The sequence below is a fragment of the Canis lupus genome, chromosome 23 (genome assembly GCF_003254725.2).
Source record: "Canis lupus dingo isolate Sandy chromosome 23, ASM325472v2, whole genome shotgun sequence".
In the NCBI taxonomy this organism is placed as follows: Eukaryota; Metazoa; Chordata; class Mammalia; order Carnivora; family Canidae; genus Canis; species Canis lupus.
Window position 1 is genome coordinate 31,569,176 of NC_064265.1, and position 26,610 is coordinate 31,595,785.

Here is a 26,610-nt window from a genome sequence, read left to right on the forward strand (position 1 = left end):
CTGCGAGATCTCTTTATCTCCACTTGGCTCCTCCATTATTGTCTTGTTCTCATTCCTGTTTTGGTCAGTTATTTCTGTGTGTCTATCTGTCTCTCCAGGTAGAATGAATCGCTGGGGCACAGAGATCAGGTCTTACTCGATTAGTTCCCCATGGTGCCTGGCACAGGGCTTGGCCTGTAGGAGACTCCTGTGATAGTGTGTGTGAGTCATCTAGAGCAGGGCCTCAGGCTTGCCAGGCACTACAGGTTTTGTAAGCAGGTGAGATGGCATGATGGGGGCCATGGAGATAGATGAGCCCATTACCCATCTAGTTATATGGGCATTGCCTCATCTTCTGTATTTTCAAGGGGATGTTACCCAATTTTTAAATTTTGATGAAAACATGTTTTCTGTCTTTTTTTTTCTTTTTTACATCTCCGTGTAGTTGGTTGCATTAAAAACCTCTAAATTAAAGCACTATAAATAGTCTGTGTATGCCCTAGTCCTTTACAAAATAGTGTCTTAGTGTGCATGTTTAATGAAATGGGCCTTGGCAATTGAACTTCTGTCTTTCAAATGAGTGAATGTGTAACAGCACCCTCTTCGTAGGAAGGAAAAATTTTATGAAGTTGTCTGAGTTAGAACCATAACAATGCCAATAAAATGTATTTTATGAAGTTGGTGAGAAAGTTGTAATGTGGATGCCATTTTACAGTGCGCAGAACTGGTACATGTTGTAAATGCCAACTCCCTGCCTGTCCCCTTGGCCTCTTCTTTGGTGGCAGATATGAGGTCCCCTCCTTTCAAGAGTCCCCAGAGAAGCTTCCAGCACAGTGGTGGACACATTAGTGGCTCTGGCCACTCGAAGCTTCCAGCACAGTGGTGGACACGTTAGTGGCTCTGGCCACTCACAGCCCTTCAGCTCACTTCCAGATTGACTCATTCTGGGCTGTTATTGGCAGGTATTATTAGGAAGGGTGAGTTTTGAACTTCATGTGATGTGCTGCTCCATCTCAGGGCCCCTTGTAGGAGATGGGATCCCTCCCTGGACTCCCACACTTTCAGAGTCCCCCTCTCCATGCCCCATCAGCAGAGGATGTGTATGCCATGCCCCACCAGTAGAGGCAGAACTCACTGGCACTGAATTGTGACTGGAATCCCCCGTTCCTCCTGGGTTGTTTTCATGATTTCTGTGAAGAGCTCTGATGTGAACAACAAACAGTGGCTAGGATGTCCCCAGAACTCCATTAGATGCTTTGGCTGCCCCATGTTCAGATCCAGCCCAGAAGCCTTGGAGGAGCAGGACTTCCTGCCCCAGCAGGCTTATTCCTCTTGGTATTCATGCTCTTGGCCCAGGGCTGCCTTTTGGTGGCACTGTCTTTCCTGAAAAGGCATATGTCAGTGTGTATATGTGTGTGTGTGTGTGTGTGTGTGTGTGTGTGTGTGTTTGCGTGTAGGGGGTGGGAGTAGGCAGAGATACTGAGGCTGTTCACCACTGCACAATGCTGAGCTTGGGTGTGTTGCTTTCTAGGGAACACAGACGGAGACGAAAGATTCCTAAAAGGACGCAGGAATGAGTCTAGCTTAAACAGCTCTCTACTCACTTCACCACTGATTTGATTGCAAGAGCTTATTCTGGGAGTGGGGGCCTTCTCACCTGAAGAGTGGCTGAAACTGTGGGAAGAGTGTGAGCAGTGAATCAGGCACACATGCATCTGAATCCTGCTTTTACTTTATACTTATATGAACCTTAGGCCAGCCAGTATGTCCTCAGTCTTTTCCTTTGCAAAATGCATTTAATAAAATCTCCTTTTCAGGCTTAAGTGAGGGAATTTGGAGCGTTTATCAGAGAGTCTGGCATTGTGTATGGATTTATTTAATTCTTTCATGGGGCACCTGGGTGGCTCAGTCAGTTAGGCATTGGACTCTTGATCTCAGCTCAAGTCTTGATCTCTGGGTCGTGAGTTCAAGCCCCCTAGTGGGCCCCGTGCTGGGCATGGAGTATGGAGCCTACTTAAAAATTTTTTTGAAAAAATTCCCTTATTCATTCGAGTGTCCACTCTTTGGGGGTCTCCCTCATTGCTTTATGTCTTGATGAGCTTGTTGGCAGCGACTTTGAGAGCTGGGGAGAGAATAAAAGTAAGAGGACATCATAGACATATAATTCCAGTGGGCTCCTGAAAACTCCCTCATAACGTGCCTCACTCTTGCATGCCCATGCCATCTGGAGCCATGCCATCACAGCACCCATTCCATCTGGGACCTGAGCCATTGCAGTGCTGGTAGCCAGAAGACACTTTCCTGAGGCACTGATTAGAAAGATTTATTTCTCTAATAAAAAACAAAAAACAAAACAAAAATCCCTCCAGTTTCCTTTTGAATGGGGAAAAAACCAGTCCTATTTCCTTAGCCTGGCTTTCCACAGGTCTCCTTAATTACCTTTAGGCAAATCTCAACCTAATCCAACCTGGCCCTCAAATCAGACAACTTGCACTTCCTCAAACATGACTTTCTTGTCTCTACACTTTTGGCTGTTGAGTTCTCTCTGCCTGAAGTCCCTTTGCCACTGTCACCACCTCTTAAGACCCCCCCACATCCTTAATGGCCTTGTTGAAGTGATGCCTTCCTCTTCTTTATGCTATTCCTATTGTGTCTCTTGCATTTGTAGGTGCTGTAAACTCAGTACAGTGTTATAATTATTACTTCATAATCTTGTGTTTTTGAAAGACATTAGTAAGCCTTTCCATTATCATTTCTTTTCATGCATTTCTGTGTTTCCACATTACCTTCTGGTTCATTTTCTTTTATACTGAGTGACGCCCTTTACAATTTTTTTGTGAGGGATATTTTCTAGCAATGAATACCCTCTGTTTTTATTTATCTGGGAATGTCTTTATTTTGCCTTCTTTTTTTTGTAGGATAGTTTTGCTGGATATAGAATTTTGGATTGGCAGATTTTTTTTTTCCTTTGAGCACTTTGAATATCATTCCACTGTGTTTGGGACTCCATTTCAGGAATCAGTATCAATCAGATTGATTTCCCTTGTATGTGATAAATCATTTTTATCTTGCTGCATTTACATGCTCTGTTTTGTCTTCTAAAAGCTTGACAATGGTGTATCTATGTGGGAGTCTCCTTAACTTTGGGTTCATTGAGCTTCCAGAATGTGTATAGATCAGTGTTTTTGATCAGATTAGAAAAGTTTTGAAGCATTGTTTTTCAGAAATTTTTGTGTCTCCTGTTCTCTTCTTCACCTTGTGTATCTCTCATCACACATATATTGATGTGCTAAATGTTATCCAACAGGCTTCCAAGGTTCTGGTGCTTTTCACTTTAATCTTCATTCTGTGTTCTTCAGATATGGTACTTTCTATTGATCTGTCTCAAGTTCACGATTTTTCCTTTTTCCTTCTTGAGTTTTTGATTGAGTTTCTCTAGTAAGTTTTTCATTACAGTTCCTATACTCTTCAACTCCAGTTCCATTTGGTTCTTTCTTTATAATTTTTGTCTCCTTAGTGAAAATCTCTGTTGATTCATTGTTGTCACATTTTTCTAATTCAGTAGATATGGTTTCTTTTGGTTGTTGAACATATTCGTAATAGTTGATCTGAAGTCTTTGCTGAATCCAATATCTTGGGACTCAGAGACAGTTCCTATTGACCACTTTTTTTTTCTTGAGTATTGATCACACTTTCCTGTTTCTTTAGATGTATCATATTTTTTAAATTTCAAGCTGGACACTTAGATAATATATTTAGCAACTCTGGGTTCTTTTTTTTGTTCCTCTTGAAGACTGTTACTGTTTTTGTTTGTTTATTTGTTTAGTAACTTGCCTGGGCTAAATCTGTGAAATTTGTCTCTCCTGAAGTGTGTGGTCACTGATGTGTTCTATGTTCAGTTTGTTTTTTAATTTTTTATTTTTTTAAAGATTTTATTTATTTACTCATGAGAGACACAGGGAGAGAGAGGCAGAGACACAGGCAGCAGGAGAAACAGGCTCCATGCAGGGAACCCGACGTGTAACTCAATCCCGGGTCTCCAGGATCACACCCTGGGCTGAAGGTGGCGCTAAACCGCTGAGCCACCCGGACTGCCCCAGTTTTTGTTTTTTGTTTTTGTTTTTTTATTTGTGTTTTTATGTTTTATCTTACTCTCTTGGGGTAACCCCCCTATCTGGGTAGGTGAGGGGTCTTGCAAGGGTCAACAGAGTTTGTGCTCAAATACTTTGTGTCAGTAAGTCTCCCATTCTCTGTTCATGGATCTGCGTGTGGGTAAAAAAGCACATTCAAAATTCATATCATCCTGAAATATACTCTGGCTTTGATTTTGCTTCTCCTATGAGTAAGCACAGTGCTGGTGCTGCCAGTAGGATGTGAATATCTTGGGTCTTCTCTGGCTTCACTGGATATATGTCTAGCCTCAATCAGCCAGAAATATGCTTGTCCCAACCGTGACCACAGCCATACCTTCTGAGATCTTCACTTCTACTGACAGTGCTCCTGGATGTGGGCATCACCAGCCACTCCAAATCAAGTGAGTCCTCTTTGACCCCACACCTCCGCTCTTTTCATGTCATTTCCTTTCCTGGCAGAATTTCCATGTCAGCTGAGGTGGGGGGTGGGTAGGAAGAAGGAAGCAGCCCTACGCAAGAATGACACAGGTTCCCACCACTTTTTATCCAATGTTTAGCCTTTGAAATATAAACACTTCTCAGATGGTCTCTGATAAATTTCCAGAGTGCTGAAAGCGTTGTTTTGTTACTTTTGCCTAACTTTGTAGTTACTTTTTAAAAAAGAGAGTAATCTTTTCCCTCTGCTCTAGCCATGCATCTCTACCCGGTTGTGTATTTTTTGATGTGATCAGCTTTTTCTTGGCTGTGGAGTCTGTGGAGAGCTTGAGTTTCCTCCTCTACTTACTCAAGAGCTCCATCCAAATCTACTTTGGATTTGTCTTTGAATCCTCCACGTGTGGCATCAAGCCTGGTGCGCAGCAGGTGCCCAACAAATGTTTGTTGCACTTATGATATGAAAGATGGCTGACAGATGGCATGATCCATTTAAACACTGGATGTGGACTCATGCAGATCTAGCTTTGGGGCTCAAGTAGAGTGCTTCCCCGTATTGATCCTTGGTTTCTTATCTGAAAAAAAATGTCAAAAATAAAAATCACTTCTTGGGATATTTGTGTGAATTAAATAAGATAAGATATAGAAGTCATCTACAACAATACCCAGCCTGAAGTAGTGCTTTGTAACTATTAATTTCATTTCTTTCCATAAGATGTGGGATTAATGAAGATAATATGCCTTGGGTAATCTGGTTTATCCATCCATCCATCTTTATACAGATGCCAAGATAAATGAAACATGATGCATGCTCTGGAGAAGCACATCTAGTAGAGTAGACAGCTATATAAATAGACAATTTGTAATCCTGTAGGCAAGAGCTATGGCAGGCATCAGTGAAAAGCCACAGGTATAGAAGTCAGAGGAATGACATTGAGTGGGGGATCTGGTGTCTGTGACGCTTTGCTGTGGCTTTGAAGCTGTCTGGTCAGGGGCAGGGAGCCAGAGTTAAGTAGAGACAAGACTGCCTACCCACTTCCTTCATCCCATAGAATCTCAGGGTCTGGTCTCTTTTGGGGAGGTGACCCAGCAGATGTCACATGGTGGTGGTCATCTGTGTGCTCACACTGCCATTTTATTTTTCTTGCTCAGAAATTTATCACTTCTATCCATTGTTTTACCCCAAAGCACTCACATGTCATACATAGTTTTTCAGTGGAGTCCAGGAGAGCCTAGGGAGCTCTTGCTTTTTTTTTTTTTTTTTCCTTTTCATGGAGGAGGCATCCTCACCTTTGTAAGATGCCTGGGGCTATATTCCCCACCACAACACACATACACACACACAGACACACACATATATTTAGCACTGGGAGGTTTCCTTGCCTGGGTCAGAGAGAAGAAGACCTGTGGTCATTTCTATCTACCTCTGCAGAAGGTCTGCTGCAGTGGGGCACACCCTTGGGGAAGTGGGGCTGCCTACCTGCACTCCAGAGTTGCATTTCCTTCTCTGCTTCTGTTGCCTCTTCTCCGGGGCCTAGGGCACAGGAGGGCAGAGATCAACACACAGGTTTTCCCTGAGTCTTTTAAGCCAGCAATAGTTTTTCTCTGCAAACACAGACTCATTTTAGAAGGCGAGTACTCAGTGCTGTGTGTGAATAGAAGCCCATTAAGAAGTGGTTCACTGCTTGCACATTTGCGACCTACCAGGGCAGGGCCCTGGGGTTCCATTCGAAGGGATGTTAGCACAACCCAGTGCAGCCCAGGTTGTCCATAACGCTGCCTCCACACGACCTCCCAAGCTCTGCATTGTTCCCTCCACGCACATCACCAGGAGCGTTGCCCAGGTGCTCCTCTGCTGGCCCTGGGAACTTTATAGCTCATATTTACTATTCATTATTGTTTCCAAAGTACATCTTGGGTGATGTCTGTTCAGTGGTAAAATGACTTCCCCCCTCTTCTCCATGGAGTTACACCAAAACCTGCTCCTGACTGAGGGCGGGGGACAGGCCTCTTTAGGAAAGCTTTTGTGGAGAATGAAAAGACACAGAAGCTTTGCTCACCTTTGCAGTGGTGGTTTGGGAGGAAAGGCTGAGGGCAGCCAGGGCCACTCGCTGGTCCATTTTAGAAGTTGAAACTGAAACTTCTGGGGATTTACGCCGCCAAGTCACCTGGCTGAGGAATGGTTCAGGAGGGTCATGTGACAGGAGTCAAGGCGAACACAAAAGAATCCATTTATTATCCTGGCAGGAAATTTGTTCTTTTGGATGCTGTAGCTGCAGACATAATGATTTCATTTCCTTCAGTGAAGGGAGATTAATGGCCCTTACCCCTGGGCCTATGTGGACTGCTGTTTCCTTCATTTCCCTAAGTGTTGTCAACTCCGGTATGCCTGCCTTCCCGTGGGGTCAGAGGGCATGTGCCAGTTCACACTGATTAACAGAATGTGGCCTTCCCTGTGGAAGGCTCCAGGATACCCAGAGGTGACCTGGGTTAAAACACACACATCATGGAAAAACACATCCCAGACAGAGAGGCTGTTCACGGGAGCCCCTGAGAGTATCCAAAGCAAGCAGGGCCAGGCTTGGTTCCCCTCCTGCATCAGAGATGGCTACTCCTCCTGTGGCTGGAGAAGTGTGCTAGAGCACTGACTCCCCAGGAGATGGCTAGCGCTAAGATGGCACTGCCACCGGCCCATTTGCTATGCAACTTGGAGCAAGGTCCCTAACCTCGCTGAACCTAGTTTCCTCATCTGTAAATGTAGAAATGACACCTACTTTACCAGGCCTTGGAGAGGATTAAGTGAGATCTGTGCCAAAGTGCTTTCAAACCAAGGTCCTGTCTGGGAATGGTGGCCACTTGTGGTGCTTCTAAACTCCTGGTGGTTGTGGGGAGGACATATCTGTTGTTGAATTGGTTTTGTTGAAAGGACATGAGAAGGTGGGTGGATTGAGCCTATTGGTCTGCCCTAGATGAGGAATTTAAGAAGGCAGAAGGAGGAAACCAGAAGGCCTTTGAAGGGAATGTCACTGGATGAGCTAAGGTGGCAACTTCTACCTGGCTCCAGTGTTTCATATTGTGTAAAGCAGATGTCCTATATGGGGAGTCAGATTCCATGTCTGAATAAGGATCAGAGTTGTGTTAAAAAAAAAAAAAATCAGGCTTAAACAATTTTCCCACCGTGGCCTTCAAACATTGTGTGCTCTGAAGCCCTGCCTGGAGTCGGGCCCTGGATTGTGAGTCACTGTGGCTTCCTCCTGCTGAGCCTGCTCATAAGTGGTACTTAATGGCTATTTGCTCATTATACATTTTTTAAAAGATTTTATTTATTTATTCATGAGAGACACACAGAGAGGGGCATAGGCATAGGCAGAGGGAGAAGCAGGCTCCCATGGGAGCCTGACATGGGGCTCGATTCCAGGACCCTGGGATCATGCTCTGAGCTGAAGGTAGAAGCTCAACCACTCAACCACCCAGGTGTCCCTCTTGTTATACCTTTTAATTAACACCTTTGCATTCCATAGAGATGCAAGGTGATTTATTCGGGGAAATATTTGTATTTCTGTAGGCCTCAGTTTCTCATCTGTGTCTCCACTCCACCCCAGCCACACATTCCTAATGGAGAGTAATGAGTTTCTTACGCTTTGCATGAAGAGATGTCAGATTGAATATCATGAAATTAAACTGAGTTAAACTGACATTACCGTTGAATACGGGACTATGTGACCAGGACGAGGATTGTTCCCTGGGGCCTCAGAACAGGTTGAAGCTCTCAGCAGAGGTGGGCTTTAGGGTAGTCTTTCTGGAGGCGAGGGTTATCTCGATGAGGCATTACTAAAAATACGTTAAATATGGATAACAGAGCAATTTTAATAAACATTTTACTTTTAATATGTTTATAGTGTTGTTAATTATCTCTCTAAGTGGAGAAAATAGAAATTGTAGCACATTGAACAAAGATTGCTGATTAGGATAATAAAATGGAAATTTTAATCAAGACGATAACTTGAAGTTAAAGGGGGTTTTCTCCTAGGCTGCTGGAGCTTTCATCTTTATTAAACACCCCATTTATCATCACCACTCCATTCATCGTGAGCATTAGATTAATATTGACAATTTAAAATAGAAATAACTTTTTCTTGCCATTATGGTGCTGATTTGATAATGGTGCCGGAGACTTTGAGGGAGCCATCACCAGCTGTCGTTTCCCTCCCCTGCTGCAGTCGGCTGCCACTCTTCCAGCCAAGCCTGAAGGCACCAGCCACCCGGCAGAGAGGGCTTTTCCTGCCAGGAAGCTCCTCCATGACATGCAGCCCACTAATGCTCCTGGGAAAGCAAAAGACCTCTGGTGGCTTGAGGTGATCTCTTCATGGTGGAAGCGGGCTGCCCAGAAGTCCCAGCCTCTGACTGCCTGTGCCCACAGAGCAGCCACAGGTGCTCCCCAGCGAAGAGGGGGAGGTGGATTATGACCAGTGCAAGAGCTATTTATTGAGTACCGGGTAGGTACTATGGAGTGCCCACGGAGGTGGGATAGCCCTGCCCTGTGGAGACCACACCTGTGCCTAAGGCAGGAGGCCTGAGTTTCAGGTGAACCACTTGGACAGACGCACCCCAGAGATTTAGGTGGAGCTTCTTAAAGTGTGGTGCCCAGGCCACCAACATCAGCGTGCACACCAGTGGCTGAGGTCCACTGCTCCTAACCAGTGGTTCTTTGACTTCAAAAGAATCATCTGGGGGCTTGTCCAAACATATTGCTGCTCCCCTGTCTTGAGTTTCTGCTGAGTAACTTCCGGGTGGAATCCAAAAAATTGCATCGTGAACAAGAGGAAACTGATGACCATGCTTTGAGTACCACCCCTGAGCCCCACCAGAAAGATGGCTAAGAAGAAGACCGAGAAGATTTCATGGAGAAGGATCTTTTAGCTTTTGTAGGAGAAGTTGAGCATCAGCACGTAGAGGCGAGAAGTCCCCTGGAAGGTGAAGTGGCCAGGGTCAGAAAGAGGAGGTTTGGAGTGCAGCTGGCCCCTGGGGTGAGATATCTGGGTTAAGAACCCTTGATGGCCTACGAGCAGGGGAACCAGCAGGTGGACCTGGGAGTAGGACAGGGGAGCTCTGTCTCTGCCTCTGCAGAGGGGTGAGTGCACCTGGGGGAGCTATTGCTGCCACCATGAGAATGAAGAGGGCCCCCCGAGGGTAGAGTTAGGAGATCAGGGGTTAGCGGCCATTCATTCATAGCAGCTGGACAGCTGTCTCCGGAGTGCAGCCCAGCCCACACCACGAGCACCTGTGCCCGTGCCTACTGTTTGGGTTAACTGCGTTTCCCTACACTGCTGTCTTTGCTGGGCAGGGCAGGGGGTGGCCCTGGGTGTGCTCCCTAAGCTCTGCTTCACATGCCCTGTGCTGGGGGAGAAGGATCACCTTGGAAAGAGGATTGCCCCTGCCTTGTGCTGGGTCTGCTGGGCTCACCTTTGGGGGTCACCTCAGCAGCAGGGGTCCCTCAGCTGTGTTGGCAAGCTGCCCCGGATGGTGCTCTAGGGTGCTGGGGATGGGACAAGGTCATTGACGCCTGCATGGTGCTGCCTTTTCTGTGGCTCCACTTCATTCTTTCACCTTCCCCAATCCTCTAGGGCTTCTTAAACGTGCTACATTGCTTCTTAAAAGGCCTCTTTCTTTTCCTTGATCATAAAATTGCCAAGGAACAATGGCTGTCATTTAAAACAGCAGCATTAAAGCTCCTTCCCACCAGTTACTGCCATGTCATCGCCTTCTACATCAAAGCAGCACGGAGCTCCCTGGGGAGGAGAGGTAGGAGGGCCTGGCCCATCGTCCCGGTGCAGGGGGGCCAGTCAGCATGCGGGCTGAGACCTTCTCTGAGTAAAAGGATGTCCTCCACACTGGCCCCTGGGGAGACGTCCCTGGTCTGGGGCTTGAGAGAATGAGATTGGGGGCCTATAAGGATGGGAACCCCTCAGTCTTCTTGAGAATCCTCTCGGCCTGCCCTCACTGACTCCTCTCAGGCAGGGCCGGGAAACGGGGGCATGGAGCCAGAAGGGGAATATGTCCCAGGCAGGGAGGAGAGAAGGGGTCACAGAGCCTGGGGGCTGATGTCGGGGTCTTGGTGCCAGCCACTTATGCTGGCCCCAGAGGGTTTTGGGGATTGTTCCTAAGCCAGTAGAGGCAGGCTGCACTATGTGCCCACATAAGCTATGGGGATCCCTGACTTGCTGTCTAATGGGGCTGGTGAGTCATAATCCAGCCCACTTCCGCTTCCCATGGGGAGCACCTGTGGCTGCTCTGTGGGCACAGGGAAGGCCACACAGTCCCCGCATGGAGCAGTGTCAGCCACATCAGATGCCCCCGGCTGGTGTGTCCAGAGCCAGGAGGGTGATTGTCCCCTTCCCCTTGTGGACAGCCCTGCAGAAGCAGCTGGAAGGGAAATTGCATCACAATAGAAGGATGGTCCTTGACCTCTACCCCATCAGGAACTGCTTTTCTCCTCTCTTCCCTGTTGGATCATTGCCCTGTTTCCTCCTGGGCTGGAGGTCTGAGTATGTTTGGAAGGAAAGGTGCTGGTCCTGTGTCCTTCTGGGATCTGGCTGGGAGCAGCCAAGAGGGAAAGGGAAACTGAGGCCCCCAGGGCTGGACAGACTTGATTCAAGGGAAGGATCCTTGCTGTAAGGAGCCTACTGAGCAGTTGCCTACCTGGCTCCTTAATGCACTGCCACCTGTCTCAGTGACAGGTTTCCAAAGGCAGTTGGGTCTCTGGAGAGACTCCTTTTGGGGCCTCCTTGGGGTCTCCTTCACAGCCTTTTCCCCATGGGGTGTCAGTCCTGTGCGGTCCAGCTCCTCCTGGCACAACCTCCTCTCCTCTCCTCACCACCCCCTTTCTTCCCTTTCATTCTGATCTCTCATTCACCCCTCCACTCTTTTCCATCCCCCCACATCCTCCTCCTGTAACTTTGCTTCTAGAATCCCCTTCTTCTGACAGCAGCCCCCCCCCCCCCTTCCTGGTGGATGTCTGCCTTGAACTCGATGCATATTTGTATGGCCGGGCTCAATGGGGGCTATCTTCGCTTCTGCACTCTTGTTCCTTGGGCCGTTGCCAGTTCATTGTGGGGGCACAACCATGCTCATCGTCCTCAGGGCTCTGCCCCATAGGCAGGGTGGTCACTCTTCACGGCCTGACAAGGGATAGTTTGTTTCAGATCTGAGGTTTGTTCACATGTTGTCTTATAAAAGAAAGTATGAATATTAAATCCCCCTTGTTTCACATTGAGTGAATTATGTTGGCTGAAAATCATATAATGGCACAAAATCTTGAACAACAACAAAAAACTCCTGTAACCTTGTTTAGCATTTTGTATCTGTGTCCGTGCTCAGAGCCAAGCAGTCATCCTTTGCCAGGCTCTGGAGACCTGACGTGTGTCCATGGACCTTAGGATGAGCCAGGGATCTTACTGTGTCCTTCTTTGCTCACTGTCTGTTTTGAAACTCTGGCCAAAGGTGGATTTTCGGTAAAACCCCAGGGCTGTCAGGGTCTGTCCAAGTTCAGATTACGTGCCCCGCCCTCATCCTGTGCAAGCGGCTGTGCACTTAACCCACCTCAGGGGTGTTTTCCTACCCGTTTTAAGTGGTCACAACAGGACAGCGCACCGCCATCTGGTGTCATCCACCTACCCCCACCTCTCACCGCTGTCCTCCTCCGTGGTCCCCTCCTTTCGGCTGCCCACCCCTCTGGCAGTCTGCCTGGACCCTAAATCTGCAGCCACAACACACCCTGACACTCCCACCCTGGCGAGCAGCATTCTCACAGATGGCTCTGTTAAATCTGGATGGGTTCCGAAGATGTTATTTGATTTCTGCGGCCCTCTTGTGCCAAGACCATATGGGGCTACAAGGAGAGAAGGGCAGAGGGTCAGGCGCTTGCTCCCCCACCCCTCCCCCTCTGTATTTCCTATGGGTACTCTTTTCGTGGTATTTTATTAAATCCTTTGTGGTGAAATGATGGGATTTTGAAGAGGATTTTTATAGGCGCATCCAATTGCAACAGAATGCATCAGCCTCACCAGGAGGAGAACTGAAGACCTAAAAAGCCACAAAAGTAACATTTGGAGAGGATGAAACTTCTCTTCTCTGAGATTTTTGGGCGCTGGATTCCATGTGTGCAGTAAAATGTAGAGACAGACAGACGGATGTACAGACCTCCCCAAGCATCTTGATTATTGACTTGTGTTGTAGGAAGGATGGCCCTGTCTTCAGCGGAGGGTCACAGACACGGAGTAAGGAACAGGGACAAGGAAAATCAGTGTTGGCTGGGGTCGGGATATCCCCACTGTCCACCTTGCTGCCGGCCGACGGTGGGGAGAACGGGGAGCTGCTTTCCCACCCTGAGCCTCACGTATCCATCCGTAGTCAGACGGGCAGATGAGGTCACTGGCAACTCTGACTGTCACATCTGAAGACCAGGCTGAGGGTGGAGTCGGGGGCAGAGGGAGGGAGGGAGAGAGAGAAGTCAAGGCCAAGGAGTGGGAGCGAAAGAAGCAGAGTGGAAGGTGGAAACAGAAGTGGGGGCAGACATGAGAGAAAAGCGAAGAGAGAGCCAGGTGAGCCTGCCCTGGGAGCTGGTGTCAGAGGGGACAGGAGCCGTACGTGACCGGCTGGAGGAGCTGCTGCGGGCTTGGGCTCCTCCGGGACATCCGCCCCCGCCCCGCCCCGGCCAGCTTGGGCGGTGCCAGCAGAGGCAGCAGGTGCCTCCGAAGGCGCCTCCGTTTGTGTGGTGCCCGGGGGCAGCGTCTCACAGCGAACCTGGAAACGGAAAGAAAGGCAGATCCGTTTCAGGGATAAAATCAACAGATTTTAGTGAAGGCTGTGGGAAGGGGCGGGGAGGCAGTCAGAGGTGGCATCCAGGTTTCTGGCCTTTACAGCCACTGGATGGTGGTGCCACTTGCTGAAATGGGAGGGGGTGGACGACTGCTGTGTTTGGGGGACTTGACGCGGCTGTGTAGATCTGGAGCTCGGAGGAGAGGTCTGCGGTTGGCGTGGACTTGGAAAGTTGGTAGCTGCGGCATAGAGATGGGGGATCCCCATCAGAAGCACCATGGCCCAGCAGTATTCTTGGCCTCTTCTCAGAGAAGAGAAGAGCTTTGGGGAGGGAGAGAAGGTTCTGGGCTCCACCACCCAGAACTAGAGCCAGGGCGGAGAAGTACGCAGCCTGGTTCCATGCAGGACTAACATCACATCTCTGTGAAGTGCGTTCTCCTCAACCAGCACCAGAGTCCATCCAACACATTTTCCTTCACGTGAGCCCATACTCAGCCCCGGAATCCCTCGCTCCAGAAGCTTCTATCAGTTGCTCTGTTGGCATGCAAGCAGGTGCACATGTTCCTCTCCTGCCCTGGAGATTAACCAGAGGCTTCTGTGCTAACAAAACAAAACAAAAGGTGTTTATCTTGCTGCAAGCTCCAAGATGACATCAGGTGGGACTGGCCAGCGCCCTGGGTGTATGACAGGCCTGGGGTTATTGGGAGTAGTTGATGATAGGTGTGCCCGGGAGGTGCTCAGGGAATGTGTGTGGAGTGAACAAAGGTGTAGAGGAGTGGGCGTGTGCAGCCTCTTTGGGGCAGAGGTGTAGGATCCTCTGATGGCCCTACATCAGGGGACTAAGCCAAGCTGAGCTGAGCCTAGGAAGAGCTGAGTTGAAGGAGGAGGCTCTTTGAAAGGTGATCTGTGTCCTCACCTTGATCCTCTAACGTCTCCCTCTGGGTTATCTGGGATCCACTGCGAACTCCGCCTCCTGGGTGCCCGTCCTCAAGGATTTGCGTTTGCGGCACCCGGCTTTGGGGAGATGCCATCAGCCCACACTGAGGGGCTGTAGACGAACAGCCCCTGGAAACCCTGGGTGTTTACTGTGAGTGTGTCGTCGGCAGCACTCATTGTGTTACACGCCGCCCTCTGTGAGGCCCCGTGGGAGGCATTTGCTTCAGGTTTCCGGATCAGGAACGGCTGGGCTCTTCTGTGCAATCATTCGGTTTATGTCCTGTGGACCCCGTGACCCGTGTAACTGATCGGGGTTTCCTCGTCCATGGACTGTTAGAGAATCCGGCTCCCAATGTGTGGCTCGGCCATAGAAAATGAGTTGCTTTAGCCCCACTGGGGGCTCCAGATTATGCCTTTATTTTAGGCTTGGCTTTTTCATTCTTACCTGTGTCTCTTTAAAAGCTTTTTATTGCTTTTCTTCTTATAAAACAGAAATAGGTGCTCTACAAAATGTTAAGAAAATATAGAAAGGTGTAAGGAGAAAACAAAATCATTTATAATCCCTACCCCCTCTTGTTAAATTTTGTGTTTCGCTTACCTGTGACTTTCCTATACATTCATGAGCATACAACATAGAGGTGTGTGCACACATGCACGCACACAAACACAATATCCAGACAATTTCACCACATTACATATAGTGTATGGTAATGTACACAATAGCAATATATATTTTTATGTGGTTAGTTAGATATAATATTTTACATAATTTTCGTAAGACCTACCTTATATCTTCTAGAATAGAGTGGGTTATAAAAAAATAAAATGTAAGATTTAAGGCAGTGACTTCCAGGGAAGCTTTGGAACCCAGAGGCAAGGTTTGCAGCAAAATCTAGAGAAGAGCCCAGAGGGGCTCCCCAGAAACTAGAGGCTCTGGACTGTGGTGAGAGACATGTACCTCTGGGGTGGAGGACCCCTGGCAGGCTGCCTCAGGTCCTTTAGGGGGTGTTTGAACACACTGGAAGAAGTTCAGAGGTGTCCATTGGATCCCAGAGTCAGATGGAAAGAAATTTACCTGTTGAATCTATAGATAGAATGTTGGGACAGCTAAGAGGTGTTAGAAACGGGGGGAATGTGTGGCCTCTGAGTGATAACCTACTGTTCACCTGAGCAGAAATATCAGAAGTCACCTTAAAGCAACAAGCTGGCTCCTAGTTACAGATTGGGCTGGGACCTGATTGAGTATACTAATTGTAATGGGAATTCTGTTTTAGAAATATCTGCTGATAGGGGCGCCTGGGTGCTGCAGTTGGTTAAGTGTCTGATTTTTGGTTTCAGCTCAGGTCATGATCTCATGGTTGTGAGATTGAGCTGCTAGTTGGGCTTCGTGCTGGGCATGGAGCCTGCTTAGGATTCTCCCTCCCTCTCCCTCTGCCCCTCCTGCTCATGCTCTCTCTCTCTCTCTCTCTCTCAAATAAATAAATAAATAAATAAATAAATACATCTTTTAAAAAAAGAAATATCTCCTGATATATTGTTCTGTATCTATAGGCTTATTTATTTCCCTGCAGCCCTTCCACCAATGATGTTGGCGGAAAGAGGAGGGAAAAATACTGCCCAGTAGGGAAAAAGGAAGCTAGGAGCTAGAGAAGTTTCTGCTCCACTGTTATAACTCATGTCATTGAGCCCTGACCCGGTAGCAGGCTCTCTTCTGAGCGTATTATGGGTATTTGCCATTCAGTCCTCAGAGCAGCTCTATGAGATGGTAGTATTGGGATCATGCCCATTTTATAGATAAGGAAAGAGAGGAAGAGCAGAGTCAGTTTTTTTCTAGGTCATGTAGCCACTAATGGGCAGAGCTAAGATCCAAAGTCAAGGAGCCTGACTAGAGACAGTGGCCTTAATTTATGAGGATCTAGGGCCCAATCAGGATACAAATAAAATCCTTTTGGTTCCTGGAGGAAGACAAAAAGAGAGAAAGGCAAGGGTGGAACTGAGTGCCTGCACCCCACAGCCCCACTTTGGGATGGGGGAAAGTGAGGGGCTGCCACGGGCTGGGAAACCCGTAGACAGGTTGGGGGGAGTGGGTGTATGGTGGTATCAGCAGCTGGGACCAAGCCTGCAGTGCGGCTGCATCAGAAGCAGGAAGCACCCTGTGCAGGCATCGGTGAGCCTGATGGGCCAGGCAGATTCAGCATCCCCTCGGAGGGCAGGCCTGGCTCTCGGCGTGGATGGGGACGGGAGCAAATGGCCACACCCCAGGAGGATAACCTAGCTTCCCTGCACCCCACTCCAGCTCAGTCCTAACTGAGAGGTTCTGTGAGTTAAACATACCCTAGGTTTCGTAGACTTGATATGAATAAAGGAATAAAATATCTCAATAATTTTTATATTGATTACATGCTTCACTGGTAATATGTTGGTCATATTGGGATAAATTATTAAAATTAATTTTGCTCTTTTATTTTCTTAATATGATTATTGAAAACCTTGAAATTCTGTATATGACTTGTATTGTATTTCTGTTGGACAGCACTGATTTAGACCAGGAGGAAGGTCAAACAAAACAAGGTTTCACTTTCTGCAGATCTCACTGAAGTGTGGGAATTTCTGTTGTGGAAAATGAATCACTAGAAGGAAGTGTGGGAATGGAGACCCTCCCGAGTGACTGGGCAGGGTGTAGTAAGGGCTTGATGCCAGGAAGGCAGCAGAAGCTGGATGAGCCAGCTCCAGGAGGCAGCACCCTGTGAGCTCCACTGAGGCAGGCTCCTGGGAGACCCCAGGCTACTCCTTGCCCAGCATGAGGCTGTCCCCTTCTATCTGCTCCCCCCGCCCAGGCACGTGCTCTCCCTCTTCTCTCAGTGTGTCCTCCCTCCCTCCAACCTCTTGCTTCTTTTGAACTTGGCTTCCACTTGGCCTAGGCTCCTCCTAGCTGTCTCAGCCTTCCAGGTCTTACATCATAGTCCTGATATAGGCATTCTGGTTGGTGAGTCACCTTTCCCAGCTGGCCAGGTCACGGTCACTGAATGGCTGAAGATGTCGGTTGCTGGCCTCTAAACAGAGGCCAACTTGACATGTGCCCTTGAGCAGAGGGCAGGAAAGTTGGGTCTGCTGGCAGCAGATAACAGAGGGTGGGGTGATTGATCATGCCAACAGAAGCAAAGACTGGTGGCGTCCATCCCAGCACTGTGCTGGCGGGATGGCAGTGTTCATTCTGAGTACTATTCATAAGTGATGTCTAGTACATCCCTAGGGTAGAGGAGGACAGAACTTGCTGGAGCCTGATGCTGTTAAGTAGTTAATTCTTAAAAAAAAAAAAAAAGATTTATTTATTTATTTCAGAGAGAGAGAGAGAGAGAATGAATATGCATGCTCAAGCAGGGGAGAGGGGCAGAGGGAGAGAGAGAGAATCCTCCAGCAGACTCCCCACTGAGCACAGAGCCTTATGTGGGGGGTGGAAGGTGGGAGTGTGGGGTCGGGGGGCCAGCCAGAACCTGGAGATCATGACACGAGCTGAAATTGAGAGTCAGATACCGAAATGACTGAGCCATCCAGGCCCCCCAAGTACTTAATTCTACCATCAGTCACCCTGTACCTGTTGGATAACACGACTCTACATGCAGCTTGTCTATAGGTAGAGAGCGTGTACTGGCGAGCCGATGTAGGTTTTCTGGTTACCTGGATGGGTACTCATTTCATTTGAAAGCAACACTTGGCATCCTGGTTATACATCACTCTTGGTGAATGTTATTAGCAAAAGTGACCACACTTGGGGGTCTGACCTGGTCTGGGATGATTTCATGAAAGATGATATCAATTTGGCAGGCTTTCTGGAAGCCATCCAGGGGGCCTTAACCTGTTTCATCCCCCCACCTAACTCTTCCAGAGCTGCTTCAGACAACTTTCTCTTGTAAGCCTTATGGTCCCATCAATATTATCATCATCATTATTGTCAACTCCAGGATATCACCACAGGTTGGGATGATATGGAGTCCTTGCTTGGGGCCCAGAAGCCTGTCCTGCTATCACCCCAGGTGCTCATTTGGTTCCCTAATTGGTCAGAATCAAGGGCAATGCTTCGAGTGTGTTTATGTGAGCACTCGAAGTGGCACGTGGGAGGGCATTTGGGGCTACCACAGCTGAGTAATTAAACAGGGAGAATGTATCTGATGTCCAGGTAATTACTGCTGAACATCTGCTAAATATGAAGTTTCATTGATGCCTGGTGTTGTTAGGCACGGAAGTGATGGTGTGTTTGCACTCAACATGGCAAGGGATGATTTAAAATCTGTTCCCATCAGCAGCCCACAGAGCAGCCCCAACATAAGGAGCCTGGAGCTTATGTAACTTGACCCAAAAATCACTTCCAGGAAAGGGCACAGGAAAGCTTCTCTACTTTGGAAAGGCTGCTAGAAATAACAGCAGGGAATGACGGACAGAGGAACACGAAAGGACCCTTGAGAGGTGGTCAAGTCCACTCATCTGATGGTTGAGGAAACTGACACAGCACGGGGAGGGCAAGTGACCACAGACTCAGCGACAGTGCTGGAGCTAGGATAGGCCAGCCCATCTCCAGCCAGGACCTCTCCCCAGCTGGTCCCCAAAGACCAGCCTGTAGACCCCTTGGAAGCACTGGGCCATGCCCACTGGAGCATGGGGATCCAAGTCCTCCCTACCTGCATAGTCACATGAGCTGAAACCCATGGAGGAAGGAATTCAGGGAGGTTTCACCTCTGGTTTAGAGAGCTTTTACTTCTCCCCTCCCCTTGGGGCAGGAAAATATCCTGAACTTGTCTTGATTTTTTGTGCCCTGCTTCTCATCATCAGTGTCTCTCAGTTAATTGTTTTAGGTTCTGACTCAGGGACATGTGACGTGGTATCTTCTCTCCTCCCTCCCTCTCCAGTTACTGCTCCTCCTTAGGCCTCCTTGGGAGACCATCAAATGATGGTTGCCAAATAGAGAAAATTCTTCTCCAACACAGCCTTGGAGTGGTGGTTATCAGAAGGCATAAACGAAACTCATTTAGGCAGCACCTTCCACCCCAATCATCCTGCTGGAAGTTAACTTGGGAGTGCTAGGAGCTTCCCGCCTGTTCTAGCTCATTCTGATCAAGATGAGTGGCAGGTCTGCGCCCTGGTCAGGGTCCCGTGGTCCCAGCCTTGAGATCTCTAGGGGGCCCACCCCACAGTGCTGCTATGTGAAGACTGATGCCCGCAACCCCCTGACTGAGATCCCCCCTTCCCCCCCCGCTGGAGCCTGCAGCAGCCAGTAATAGGACTCATAGTGGCTTCCTTCTGAGCCTCAAGACCCTGTCTTCTGTCCCTGTGGAGCCTGCCAGCTGCACCATTAGGACTTTGAATTTCCCTACGCAAGAGCAATCCCTCATTCAATTAACAGGCATTTATTTGCAGATTTCCTCCTTTTTTACAGTAATGATTTATGCCATAAAATTCAGAAGTTCATTTGTTGGTGATTCCTCTTCCAGTATGTCCAGATGCATACAAATTTAATGCTCATATTTTCCTTGTTCTACATGATCTCTGCCATTTTCATTTTTGATAGCTTTGTCATCGTCCATCAAGTGGCTCTATAATACTTAACCACTCCTCTGTTTCATGAAATTAGGATAAGTAGATCTGTATTTCACTTTCCTTCATAGTGTGTTTTCTTTCTTCTGGTAAACTCTGAAGAGTGGATTATTTTTGAATACCTTTAGAGCTGTTCTAAGTACAGAGTGGCATCATATGCACATTTAAGTGACCAGAATTCAGCTCTAGCAAAGGAGGAAGGGTAGAAATACATACACACATGTACATGTACACAGGGGAAGGGATAAAGTCTCTGCTGATCCCTCAACCCTCCTCCCTCCCACAAGTCTCCCATTCTGGAAATCTCTCCCCACACCCTCATTAAAGATTCTGGTGTTAAAGATGCGTGGTTTTTGTGTTCTCTGGCACCTAAGTGTATACCAACTGCTTCATCTGGCACCTAGCCACAGAAAGGGGCCATCTGTTTCTGGGCTGCTTGGAGAACTGGAAAGATGACATGGTGGTCTCTAGCATGGTGCCTTCCTTGGGGACTCTCAAGGACAGTTTCGACCATAGGGACCTTCAGACCTAACCGTGGCATGAGAAACAGCTCCACTTAATGCTTTCCAAAAAGGTTTCTTGGTGCTGTCACTGGGAGTGACACTAGAGCCTGTCACCAATCATCACACCCACCATGCACCCTGGCTCACCTCAGATTTAATAGGATGAAAAGTAGCACTTAGGACTCACTGCTTAATCTGCATGTGTTTGCTGCCTATTTTGTTTTACTTTCTCTGTGTTTCCCCAAGAAGCGCTTGGTGATTGCATGGGTGAGCAAGAGGCGGTGAGGAGGGGAGAAAGGGCTTGTGAGAGGAAGTGGGTGGACTAGAGTGCCAGCAGGAGGTCAGGGCTGGGTTTGCAGGTGTTGGAATCGTGAGTGGGTGTAGCGGGGAGTGGGGCTGGGGGCAACATATTACATGCGGAACCACACTGGGGTCTGGAGGAGCAGGGAGTGACCCTGGGGCCAGGAAAAAGAAGGAGGTGAAGTAGAAAGATGACTGGGTCATTCTAGAGTTGGTCAGGGCCAGGGTGCTTAAGAAAGCAGTCAAATGCATGGAATGTGGCTAAGATCATCAGTGAAGGGGGCTGGAAAAAGTGGCTTTGACCAGCTCGTTTCCTGGCACGGTGAGATGGAATCCACGTCATCAGGGACAAGGAGGCAAGTGCACCTCTATGTATAGAACATTCACCTGAGATTCAGCAATCAAAATTAGGGAATTTGCTGTGCCAGCTAGAGGAGGCAAACAGCAGAATAAGGAGGACCATGCCAGGTTCCAGAAAAGGAAGCTGTCCTGGAAAGAAGGTAGGTGGAAGAGTTAGGAAATGGATGGAGTGGGGGAGGGGAGGGAGAGACAGGAAGAGAACACCCCCCCTCCCCTCGCAGAGGTGGGAAAGATATGTTTAGCTCTGTTGGATTAAAAGGATGGCTCTTGTGTCCCTGGCCCTGACCAACTTCTGCCAAATGTCTAACTACAGTATGCAATTTGGAGGGGTGAAGAGGAGCCCTCAGAAATACTTAGCAGCCTCCCTGCCAGGTCAGAGTGGGGGCTCTGCTCCACAGGGATTCCTCAGAATGTCCATCTTGGTCTCACTGATGCCCCTGCACACAGCCGATTCTGTGTCTCTGATACTGCTGACCATCGTGGGTGAGGGAGGGATCCTGTGGGCAGCAAGAGAGCATAGGATTTGCCCAGGGTCTTCCCTGCCTGCCAGGAGCATGTGGTCCAGTGCAAAGGGTGGTGGGGCTCAGGGGCAACCCCACCTGGGTGTCTGGCAGAGGGAATGATGCCTGGGAGAAGCTCCTGGCTCTCTGGGGAAGGAGTGGTTGGGCAGGTTTGGAGTTGGGGTCAGCAGAGAGGGAGAAGGAACAGTCTGAGTTGGGCCCAAAGAGGTCAGAGCTGTGTATTCCATGGATTTCCTTAGTCTGTCTCCCTGGAGCCTTAAAATAGACTTACGCCTGTCTTAACCACAGTTTTCCCCCAGGGATACTGCTGAGTTGTTTGGTCATGGATTTGTTTTTCTGGACAGGCTGTTGTTTCTTTGGTTTAAATCATGTAAGTTCCAAAAAAAAAAAAAAAAAAAAAGGTACCCAATTAGAATAAACCTTTAATTAAATCGAAACACCAATTAAAACATATCATCAATTAAAATAGAACACTAATTAAAGTGCTCCCAACTACAGCAGCCAATATGGCCCCGTGGCCTGGAAGCACCAGCCTTGGTCATGGGGTGACTGAAGGGCTGACTGGACGTGACACTGTGGCTCTTGGGGTTTGGGGATCAAGAAGCAGAAGGCTGGCTTTGGGCCCTGGGAGCAGGACATCTCTCTTGTGGAGTTGTTCAGTTCCGTGACCCAGTTGGTGACCCTCTTGCTCCTCTTGGAGGCAGAGAAGCTCACAGCATGTACTGTCCTCCTGGACCTCGGAGTAGGAAGGGCTGCAGGACACACTCAGGACTTTGCATGCACCACACCTGATGGAGTCACTTTGACTTGAAACCACATGGACATTGGTGGGTGCTGTGTTCTTCCCACTTAGGATGGAACTTGGGGCTGTCTGGGTGGTATGGCTTTGAGAACCACTGCGTGTCTGGCTCTGCTCCAAAGGGCGCTGGACATCAGCTGGGGTGGGTCGGGTCTCCTGACCTGGCAGACCTGGAGGACCTGGCGGACCTGGCGTTCATGGTCTCGTGTCACCTGGGCCCTCCTCCCTGTCTTTCCTCATCTCTCACCATCCTGTGTGTACAGAGGCCCTCTACTCAGCCACTCCAGTCTCCTCGCTCACTGGTAAACTGCTGGAAGAGATAAGATGTTCCTCTAGAGCTGTCCCTGGCCACCTACTCCCCACGGCCCACTTAGCCCTATCTTCTTGCTGCTCCTCTAAGTCTGTATGTTGGCCTCGATGGGCCTGTTTCACGTCCTATTGCAATTCCTTCTATACACAGCCATTTCAATTCCTTTGTAGAAGTCAGGGTATCAGTTAAAAATAGCATGAAGTTGCATCTTGTGTAGTTGACTAGGTTTTTTTAAGGGTAACAGTTGACCTTTGCTTATCATTTTAGCCACAAATTTTTATAATTAACTCATCAGCTTTTAAACTTTACGAATTTTATATTCCTTCTAAGGAAGCATTCTATTTTGCCAGGAACAAAGTGTCAGTGTGCGAAAGAGCCCTCTCTGTCTCTGTCCAGCCCTGCCTGCCTGCGGGGCCTGGGACCACCGGGCCATAACCCGGACCCCCGCTTACCTGATGTGAGCTCACTTCAAGAGCAGGCGAGTTCTTAGGTAGAAATCAATATAACCTCATGCGCGTTAGTCTTTTAAACCCAGTGCTCTTAAGTGGCAGCTAGCTCCACCAGGAACAAAAGAAGGAAGAAATTAGGTAAAAGGAGAATCAATATTTGTGTTGGGTTTTTAAAGACTTAACAGTCTTTTACTGTACTTGGTTCCGGGGAAGAGTGGCTATTATTCCAGAGCTCCTGGAGCAAGCCTGGGGAAAGAAACTCAACATTTTGAATTTCCTCTTTCACCTCAGAGCCTGGAAATAGAACAGGTGTGGCACACCCTGCGAAGCATTGTTCCTTCTTCCTAAGGTTGTATCCTCTTACCCGGCTTCGTATTTAATGCAGGGACTGGGATAAGTGGCCTGCTGTGTGTCAGTGTCCTATGGACAGACTATGTGTCCCTTGTCCCATCACCTCCCACGTAAAATGGGGAATTGCAGTGGGCTCCTCTTCACAGCCTGGAGTTAGCGTTCCTGGGGAGGTGGGCAGGTGGGGCTCAGGGCGGTCCTGTGTGTCACGATGAAGGCTGTCTCGTTGGGAAAAGGCTTTGGGGAAAGTGACGCATTCTGTCCTCTGTTCTGCTAAGAACAGCTGGGATGGTGGCTCAGGGGCTCCCCTGCCCCAGTGCTGGGCCTTTTTACATTTGTTAGCCCTACTGCTGTTAGGTGCTTTTTTTTTTTTTTTTTAAGATTTTATTTATTGATTCATTACAGACACAGATTGAGAGGCAGGGACAGAGGCAGAGGGAGAAGCAGGCTCCATGCAGGGAGCCTGATGCGGGACTTGATGCCAGGACCCCGGGATCATGACCTGAGCCAAAGGCAGATGCTCAACCACTGACCCACTCAGGTGCCCCCCTGTTAGGTGCTTTTGTATGAGGTTTTGCTCACCTCCTTCCCTTTAATGCCCTGTTCTGTGGCTTCTGAACCATGCTTGGCAATCCCAGTGTCAGGAGAAGTTTCCAGATGACCTGGGCCCTTGTTCCCAGCAGTCAGGAAGGGCTTCTTTACTTCAGAAACGGCCTGACTGTTTTCTTCGTCCCTGAGGTCGCTGGCCGGCCTTTCCTCCATTTGTTGGGATACCTTTGCACACACACACACTGCCAGTTCCTCTCATTCTCATTTGCTCCTCCCTCTGCCTCCCCACCCGTTCTTCTCTGATGGCTGTATTTCTCTACAGAGCCACAGGCTCAGAGGAAAAGAGAAGCCAGCAGACTCGAAGGAGAGACATTAATTGTTCTATCTCCTTGAACCTTACTTTTCATAAGAACCAAAGCAGCAGGTGGGGGACTCTCTCACCATGGCCAAGAAATGTGGGAGCAGTAGAAGGCCCATGGAGGTGATATGTCGGGAGGAAGCGATTGTTCATTTATTCAGTGCAGCAGATGTCTTCGGAATGCCCATTCACTGCCAGCTGGGCTGGCTAGAGTGGGTGTGGGCTACAAACCCACCCGCCTGTCCTTGCTCGGCTCCCAGTCTTTGCCTAGGGCTATGGGAGCTCCCTGCATGGCCCTTGCAGAGGTCAGAGACTTTGGCGACATTTTCTCAGAAGAGTTTCTACAGTTTTTTTTTTTTTTTCTGATTTTTGAAGAGGTTCAAGATCTAAGGATTTAACATTTAAAAAAATATATTTTATTTATTTATTTGAAAGAGAGCACAAATGGTGGGGAGGGCCAGAGGGAGAGGGAGAAGCAGACTCCCCACTGAGCAGAGAACCTGACTCGGGGCTCAATCCCAGACCCTGGGCAGATGCTTAACTGACTGAGCCACCCAGGTGCCCCTGAGATTTTAAATTTTTGGACCATGGTGTATGGTAAAAAATTCATATCTTGACTCTGTATCACACCTCTGTGTATGTATATCTGTGTGCATGCATGAGTGTGGGGTGTGTGTGTGTGAGACAGAGACCGAGACAGAGAAAGAGAGTTTTCTGGGTATATCTCTATGTACGTCTATATCTCATCTCTGAAACAAAAGTTCTCCAAACAATGGTTACATTGCTTCTACATGCAAATCAATATGGCATTTTCTTTTTTAAAAGAATTTTTTTATTAAGGTATGATTGCAATATAACGTTACATTGGTTTCAGATGTGCAACATAATGATTCTATATTTGTATAAATTGTGAAATGGTCACCACAGTAAATCCAGTTACTATCTGTCATCATTCACAGTTATCTTTGAGGATTTATTCTCTTAGTACCATTCAAGTATTCTCTACAATATTATTGACTTCAGTCACCGTGCTGTACATTATATCTCCATGACTTATTTATGTTATCAATGGAAATTTATGCCTCTTGACCTCATGCACCTCTTTTTCCCACTACCCTACCTCCTTCCCTTCTGGCAACTGCCAACCTGTTCTCTGTGTCTATGATTTTTGTTTTGTTATCTTTCATTTTTTTTTGTCTCTTAAATTCCTCATGTAAGTGAAATCACATGGTATTTTTCTTTTTCAGATTTATTTTGCTTAGCCTAATTCCATCACAGTCCGTCCATGTTGCAAATGGCAAGCTTTTATTCATTTTTATGGCTGAGTAGTGCACACACACACACACACACACACACACATCTTCTCTGCTCATTCAATGGACACAAATTGTTTCCATATCTTGACTATTGTAAATCATTATGTGCTAAACAATAGGGGTGCATATACTTTTTCAAATTACTGTTTTCACTTTCTTCAGATAAATACACAGAAGTGAAATTGCTGGATCATATGGTAGTTCTATTTTTAACTTTTTGAGGAATCTTTATACTGTTTTCCATAGCGGCTGCACCAGTCTACATTCCCACCAACAGTTCATGAAGGTTTGTTTTTCTCCACATCCTGGCCAACACTTGTTTTTTTTTTTTTTTTTAATGTATTTATGAGAAACACACACACACACACACACACACACACAGAGCGAGAGAGAGAGAGAGAGAGAGAGAGAGAGAGAGAGGCAGAGACACAGGCAGAGGGATAAGCAGGCTCCATGCAGGGAGCCTGACATGGGACTCGATCCCAGATCTCCAGGGCTGAAGGTGACACTAAACTGCTGAGCCACTGGGGCTGCCCCCAACACTTGTTTCTTGTGTTTTTGATTTTAGCCATTCTGACAGGTATAAGGTGTTATCTCATTGAAGTTTTGATTTGCATTTCCTTGATTATTAATGATGTTGAGCATCTCTTCACATGTGTGTTGGCTATCTGGATGTCATCTTTGGAGAAATGTCTGTTCATATCTTCTGCCCATTTTTAATTGGATTGTTTGTTTTGCTGCTATTGTTTTATGAGTTCTTTATATATTTTGGATATTAACTTCTCATTGGATATATGATTTGCAAATATCTTCTCCCTTTTAGTTGGTTATGTTTTCATTTGTTGATGGTTTTCTTTGCTGTGGTTTAGTTTCCTTTTCTTGCATGTGGCTGTTCAGTTTTCTCAGCACCA

General features: G+C 47.8%; 1 protein-coding gene and 2 long non-coding RNA genes across 5 annotated transcripts in view; 1 reads left to right on the forward strand and 2 right to left on the reverse strand.

Annotated features, from left to right (window-relative positions):
* Positions 1 to 26,610, forward strand: part of EPHB1 (EPH receptor B1) — a 474,027-nt gene that overhangs the window by 87,163 nt on the left and 360,254 nt on the right. The gene's annotated exons all lie outside the window — the stretch shown is intronic.
* On the reverse strand, positions 1,792 to 8,377 carry LOC118352037 (uncharacterized). The gene is made up of 5 exons (XR_004808466.1): positions 8,246 to 8,377; positions 6,605 to 6,817; positions 6,025 to 6,078; positions 4,897 to 5,119; positions 1,792 to 2,101 (listed from the first exon to the last, which is right to left on the reverse strand). It is a non-coding gene; the product is annotated as an uncharacterized LOC118352037 (long non-coding RNA).
* Positions 8,454 to 10,950, reverse strand: LOC112660978 (uncharacterized). Its single transcript, XR_003137352.2, has 3 exons — positions 10,825 to 10,950; positions 10,008 to 10,216; positions 8,454 to 9,511 (listed from the first exon to the last, which is right to left on the reverse strand). It is a non-coding gene; the product is annotated as an uncharacterized LOC112660978 (long non-coding RNA).